Genomic DNA, 8,398 nt, shown 5'->3' on the forward strand with positions numbered 1-8,398 from the left:
AATAACATCCCTTTAGTGGTGTTTCGCTGCAGACATTAGGTAAATAAAATATAAGTTAATATTAACCTCATGGCCTTGATAACGAGAGCACTAGTTTTTGTGTCACAGATTGTAGTTTTAAGAGGTTTTCAATTGAGAATGTACTTGTTTATAGTTCAAATGTGCAGTTTGTTAATAAAGATAGCGTCTATTTGAAAATCTGTTCTGCACTCATGAACCCGCACAAGAGAAGCCTAAACTAGCCCAAATCTTCAGGAATTTTACCATAGGCTCTGATGTCTCTGTAGTGGTTAAACATGAGATATAATGCATTTGGGCAAATCTAACAAGCAGTCGTTGGTCTCATTAATCTATTATTTGTTCCAGAGCAAATCGTTTTGGCAAAAGCTCCTCATGTTTATGTAAATTTAGAGCACTATATATCAGAGCGCTGCCTGTGTAATTTTGACAGAATTTTTTAGCAACTTTTATAATGGCTGTTGTTGTTGTTTATTAAATATTATTATTCAATAAATAATATTTTAAATAAATAATAGTATTTTAAAGTGTCTAGTATTAAAAAACAGTGCGTGTGTTCGTGAGGGTGATTTAGTTTCATTGTTCCATCGTTGTATGGCGACAAGAAACTGTTTTACGAGTCAGCAGTAAAGACTTTTATACTAAAAAATTAGAAACGAAAGTTATTTTTAGTTTCAACGTGCACTGAGCAGCACTGTCATCAGAAATCACCCTTAACAAATGATATTAAGGATATTAACATCATGACAAAGAAAATGCTTTCCTCAGCAAACGTTCAAACTACATTGTGAATATGAAGAATGAATGCTGTATCAGATGCAGGTAATCACAATCGCTCAGACCATCTCTCTCTCATAAAACTCTATATAATACAGTAATACAATAACTTTTTAATGAAGGAACTCAACGTTCGTTAGTACTGCTTCTAAAGTAAAGTTTTTGAATTAGTGACAGAGGCTTGGGCTCAGCTGTTCAGCTGTCAAACTGAGATTTGAATCTATGGCGGAAGGAAATAGTAGTTCTGCACAAAAGAGGGTTTTTTAAGACACTTTGCTGTTGTTTCTTATGTATTTACACACTTGTGCCATCGAATTGTTGTATAAACGCCATAACACACTCGTAGACGTGAGATATGGCTGTATATCGGTATGCTGTGTTTGCTTATATATGCCGATATACAGCCATATCTCACATCTACGAGTGTAATATTGCTCATTTAGATGTCTTCAGGCCAGGATTCTTATCCAGTGGGTGAAGTTTGGGGCAGATCGGACATTGTATGGCAGAGTTACAGATCTGGCCATTTAAAATGCGCGCGGGAAGTAAAGTGGTCTCGCGTGACGCCGGTGTATTCCAAAGGAACACGGAAAATACAATGACATAGGAAAGACATGATCAGTAGGGGGCAGTCATGTAACGCACTGGACTGGAGCAGGCTGAAAACATTGCTGCAAACTAAAAGGTACGGTAACCTGGAGGGGACACCTTCGGTTCACTTATGTTTGTCGTGGCCACACAAATGAATTCGTAGGAACGTCATATTACTTTTTGTCATTGCCACGAGATATTAATTCCTGGGAATGTCATATTATGTCGTGGCCACAAGATTATTTTGTCGAGGTAACGACATCCTAATGTTAATGCATAAACAAACCTGCGTAACCATAACCCAGGATTATCAGAGATAGGTTTGTTAATATTTTTTATTTTGAGTTAAGAAATGATTATATTAATTGTTATAGAAATTAATGCAATATTAAGTTATATATTAACAATAGGCAATGCTGTATATGCGAATGTCTGTGCGCGATGTAGACAGCATTCAAAAGTTTATCAAGAATAAATATTAGATATAAGTACTTCAAATTAAATAGCCCTGCAAGAAACATTTTATGCATCCTAAAGTCTTATCCATTAATTGATCCTCTTTTTTCTGTAATAAATTTATTATTCGTTTATATTCAGTATGTCCCCCTTAATTTCGATCTCTTAACATTCCGAATCTAAATGACAAATGCTGGCATGCAATTAAAGATTTGATTATGCTATATGGCTGGGATTTTAAATATATATATATATATATATATATATATATATATATATATATATATATATATATATATATATATATATATATATTCATTTTTAGTCTAATTATAACCTTTATAGTGTTTCATTGTCGAGTGAATCATTCACGTTCCATTTGTAAATCGTATGGTCACACACGGGCATTAATACAATCATAAAGTCAAAACTTTATTGGCATAATTGTCGTTCACAATATTTGCTAAATATATGCCAAATAGCATATACAGAAAGTTATTTAGGTTAAGCGATTCAAAGTAGATAGCTCTAAATCACTTATTATTTATTATAATTATAGGTTATTATTATTTCAATACCTGGTTAGGGCTATTTATTTTTAACGCCTGACAATTATGCCAATAACGTTTTGACTTTTTGATTGTATTTATCCCCGTGTGTGACGATACATGAGTATGTTTTCATTTACAAATGAAACTACGTGATGATTCATTTCTCAGTAAAACAGTTTAGTATTTATATAGTCTAGTATATTAATTAGACGAAACAAAATAAAATATGTTCAATTCAACCTTTAAACTACATTCCAGTAAAAATCAGTCATATCATATGTCAAGCATTTACAGAATCATTTACATGAACGTTAAAGAGAGCCAAATTAAGGGGTGGAAACGCACGGAAATAAAAATATATACAAAAATAACAGGCTAATAAAAATAATATTAGTAATAGTAATACTAATGATAATGATAATAATATTAATACAAATACGAAAAAAGACTATTAGTTAATAGAAGGAATGTAGGCCTATTTTACTGTGTGACGATAAATTATTTCCAAATGAAACTACGTGAATGATTCACTCTTCAATTATTTGTCTATTAATTAGACTAAATAAAATACAATATATGTTAAATTTAAGCTTTAAACTGCATTCCAGTAAAAAACCCAGTCATAGAACCTTTACAGTATCATTTACATTCAGAATGTTATGTAACGAGATCAAAATGAAGGAAAAAATAACGAATATAAACGAATAATACAAATATAATGGGAAAAAAAGAAGGTCAGTCAATGGACAAGATTGTGGGATGCATGAAATGTTTCTTGCAGGGCTATTTAATTTGAAGTAGGCCAACATGTAATACATGTAAACACTTGTGAAAGCTGTCTACATTGCGCACAGACAGCATTAGCATATACAGCATCGCCTATATAATTATTTAATATTGTATTAATTTCTATAACTATTAATATAATAATTTCTTAACTCAAAATAAAATATCTCAAATAATTCTGGGTTACTAATGTCACGCAGGTTTGTTATATTAAACTCGTGGCCACGAGAAATGCATGTTGAGCAAAAATACATTTCACGAAAATAATATAAAATTACAAAACAAAGAAAACAAATGGAATGAGGGATAAGCTTTAAAGTTCACGTAAAAGCCAAATATTAAGCGGCATCCTTCATGTTTTCTTTATTCAGCAAATACTTTACAGTTTTGAATTATGTTCAGCTTCTGTTTTTATGACCATAAATGACAGTGTTTTTTTTTTTTTTTTTTTTGTTTTTTTTTAGAAAAACGTCCGAACACCGGTCTCAAAAGTAGAAGCGAAAGTCTTGTTTCCACCAGCGCGGCATTTTTTTATTCACCGTAATTGATGGATGTCTAAAACAAAAACAAGGAGAATCCTAAAACATATAAATATACATTTCTTAAAATAATAACATCTTAACTTCGTACACAACAATACGGCAACGACTTTACAACAGGACACATTATTTTATTTTAAAGCAGCTTGTACACCAATGGATTTCAGATGTCGGGATATTTCAGACCGCATCTCCACAGCTTAATCACTTTAGTATTAAACATACGGGTCAGGAGGCGGGTCGGGTACAATATTTTATTTTTTTATTCGGCGGTCCGAGTTGCGGGCGGTTTAGTTGAAAACGTCGATCGGGTTCGGGTTGTTTATCCACTGACCCGCGCATCACTGGTGTCAGGGCCGTGGACACTAATGTTTTGAAAAAAGTGGAGCGAGTGAGGAAAGCTTTTCCCTTCTCCCTGGCATGCATTTGAATGCTGAATTCGAAATGCAACTGAATGCAGTCGGAATCCGCCCCCAGCACCCCCAAGTCTCCAAATGTTGATTACAACAAGGCAACAGACAGCATTCAACACCCCACCCCACCCCCACTCTGCCATTCATAAACATTTCGCTCTTTATACTGCATGCCGCTTAACTCTGATGCCTCATTAACGGCTACTTTTCAGAAAACTGAAAAAAAAAAAAACACTTCCCTTTGGTTTCCCAGAACAGACTTAAGCCTAGTTCCAGGCTTAACGAACTTCTTCGAAATAGAAGAACTACTTTTCCACTTTAAAAAAAAGAAAAAGAAAAAAGGTGGGGAAAAATTGCATAACTCACTGGAGCACTTTTGATACTTAACAACTGTATTCGTTGTCAGTCATATAAGCTTTATTGTTTTGAAAAGTGAACCTTCTGTTTATTTGTCTAAATTATTTTCTATATTAGGATATAATACTAGGCTATAGTATTTACATGGACATTAGGCCAAATCTACATGGGTTTCTTCCCTTTCACTTCAATTAGTTTTTAAGAAAAAAAAAACTGCATGGGCAGAGCGCCATCTTAATGTACAGCATCAAAAATGTAAGAACAAATCTAAAGACAATAATAATAATAATAATAATAATAATAATAATAATAATAATAATAATAATAATAAAATTAATTATTAACACTCCTAAAAGTACAGTATAGTGCTCAGATACACTTAAGTTAGGTGACCTAACCCTAGTTGATACTTTATTTCAACTGTTCAATTATTTCATTAATTTACAAATAAACAAATGCCTTTCCGATGTGATATAAGTGAAAAGGGAGACGATTTCGAAAATGATTTCACCAAAAGGCGGACGCGAACTCGGGTCTCCCGTGTCATAAACGATATGTTACTCGTATTATCACTTGCGCCACTGAAAATGTTGCATAATAGCCGTCTTTTGTTATATTTGTAAATATGGCCTATTTGCATTGTGTAAAAACATTAAATAAAAGGCACCCGACTACAGAAAATGGCATATACTAAAGTATTTTTTTTTTTCTGTTTTTACATTTTTACATTTATTTTGCTTCCGACGCCCATGCTTGATGATGAAGTTTAGTCTATAGGATATAACAAAGTGCTTTTCCAGTCCCGATTCGACGAGGTTTTATTCCGCATCCACCCGCTCCCGCTATATTAACTATATTATTTGCCCGCTGCCTGCTTAGAATAAATTTCTAAGCACCAAAATCGCAAAAACAAATCAAAATAATAATAATAATAATAATAAATTAATTAATTTTTAACTCTAAAAAAACTGTAGTTTATATTTATCCTCTCCATTTCTATTTCTCTCTACTCAAATTAATTGTCAGTGTATCTAAAATTGTGTATCTTAGAAAAAGAAAAAGACGAACTACCTCTTAAACAGGCATATCTTAATTTGATGTTGCTTTAAAACGCTGAAATATATAATGTATTTTATTCTGAAGGTGAAAGTTGTCGAGTTATTCAACTGCCCGCGGCGCCGTCAGGATCACTTTTTTATTGTGGATACAGCTTACAATAATCCTTCAAGAGTACGGGATTGCGCAAAACTATGCTATTTTACATATTTCTGTTATTTGTGTACAATCACAATGAAAAAAACAGATGTGTATGCTATTTGTAAAAAAAAAAAAATGGAAACGAGATGCTAGTTTAAGGGCGCATCACAGAAATTGCCTACAATTCTGCATATAGGCTTGCTACTTATTAATTTAATTTTATTTCTTTTTTTTAAATTATTATTCATTAAGAAAATTATATTTCGCATATGGGCATTTTTATTTATTTTACATACAGCTTTTTTGGGGTTTTCTCTGTGCATAAGCTCTGCGCGTGACGTTCTGATGTTTCTGCTGCTTTTTGCTTGTGTACAATTAACCCCTCAAAACGAATTTAGCTGTTATTAATATGACACAGCCACGTTTCAATTTAAATTTAAATGTAATTTAACACAATCTGGTCGTTAATAGGCTAATAACTAAACGCGTCGGTTGTCGTTTGAAAAAAAAAATTAACATTTCTATTTTCAATGCAGTCTAATAAAAGTTCATCAGGAAAAAAAGAAAAGAAAATAATAATAAAACTGCTCCTGCTTATGAATAAATTTTTGCTTGATGATGAAGTATCTAAATAGTCTATACTCTATATAACAAAGTGCTTTTCCAGTCCCGCTTCCACAAGGTTTTATTCCGCATCCACCCACTCCGCGCTATATTAACTTTATTATTCGCCCGCGGCCCGCTTAGAATACATTTCTAAGCACCAAAATCGCAAAAATATTGTAGTTTATATTTATCCTTCCCATTTCTATTTGTCTCTACTCAAATTAATTGTCAGTGTATCTAAAATTGTGTATCTTAGAAAAAGAAAAAGACGAACTACCTCTTAAACATGCATATCTTAATTTGATGTTGCTTTAAAACGCTGAAATATATAATGTATTTTATTCTGAAGGTGAAAGTTGTCGAGTTATTTAACTGCCTGCGGCGCCGTCAGGATCACTTGATTTTTTTCCCTTAATAAAGTGGATACAGCTTACAATACTCGTTCAAGAGTACGGCATTGCTCAAAACTATGCTATTTTACATATTTCTGTTATTTGTGTACAATCACAATAAAAAAAAACAACAACAGATGTGTAGGCTATTTGTAAAAAAAAAAAATAAAAAAAAAAAATGGAAACAAGATGCTGGTTTAAGGGCGCATCACAGAAATTGCCTAAAATTCTGCATACAGGCTTGCTACTTATTAATTTGTTAAATTATTATTCATTCAGAAAAGAAAAACATATATTTCTTATATGGGCCTATTTTATTTATTATTATATATAGGTTTATTGGGTTTTTCTCTGTGCATAAGCTCTGCGCGTGAGGTTCTGATGCTGCTTCTTGCTTGTGTATAATTAATCCCTGAAAACGAATTTAGCGGTTTACGTCAGTTGTCGGTTGGAAAAATAAAATAAATGAAATTAACATTTCTATTTCCGATGCAGTCTAATAAATGTTCGTCAGGAAAACAAAGAAAGAAAACAAAATAACAATACAACTGCACCTGCTTATGAATAGGCTATCTTTTTGCTATTGGTTGGAACCATAATTTCAGGAAAGAGGAATCATTGAACTATTGTACTGGTATATATGACCAACGCCCCCTAGAGCTGGCCATGGTGTTTGGCTACAGAATGTTGTTCCTTGCGCCACCTGGTGGATATTATATAAAGCGCAACAACGTTGTAAAAAAATAAAAAAAAGCAGCTGCGGTAGGACGCGTGCCCACGCGTGCCGAATTGCAGGCTGCCGCGTGAAAATAGACGCATTTTTAATGGCCAGATCTGTATAACAACTTCCTTTTATATGGTGAAACAGACTTTGTCAGGCCATCATGGACACTCACTTCAACGAAAACTCAAGATCTTCGCAATTTAATGTCACTAAAGGCTTTAGATTAGACTGATCAAATTTGGTGTTGATCTGTTTAAATCTCTAGGAGTTTATTTAAATACAACACCTGAAAATGGCAAAAACAGCACAGAACAGAGAAAATTCAAAATAACAGACATCCTGTTGGGTTTTGGACTTCATACCAGGGGATTTTATTGCAGGTATTGGTGTGTTACATGTGCTTACTGAATTTTGTACATATACTGTATGTAAAACATAGCTCGAGGGTCACTTCGTTGAAATTTTATAGGTGGCGCTATCAAGCCATTTTGCCACATCCACTTTTGAAACCCATATCAGATGTAAATTTTCAACACTTTTGGCATGTGTGCCAAATGTAAGTTTTCAAGCATGTGTAGGCCCTCAAAAATGCAAATCATTTTGGAGAAGAAGAAGAAGAAGAAGAAGAAGAAGAAGAAACTGAGCAATTCCAAAACCATCGGTGATCGGGCCCTAAATACAAAATGAACAAAATGCATTGTTTTTACTTGCATTTCCCTTAACAAAGGGTGTCATCTAGGGCAATGGTTTGATTTAACATTGTTCTTTTTATTAATGCATACTGTGTTAGAACATAATGGAAAAAATATTCAGATTTTTTTCTGGACAGTAATATCCTTTACTTACTTCCTTCCACAGAGGTTGCCAGTCCTGACGTCCAACATCAGTATGTTTTTTTTTTTTTTTAATGTATTATTTTCACACGCCATACTAGTTTGCACAGCAGCACTTTAAAGATGAGAGCAGCTCAGGTGAATTATTTTCAAAACTG

Source organism: Garra rufa, chromosome 11, assembly GCF_049309525.1.
Source record: "Garra rufa chromosome 11, GarRuf1.0, whole genome shotgun sequence".
Lineage (NCBI taxonomy): Eukaryota > Metazoa > Chordata > Actinopteri > Cypriniformes > Cyprinidae > Garra > Garra rufa.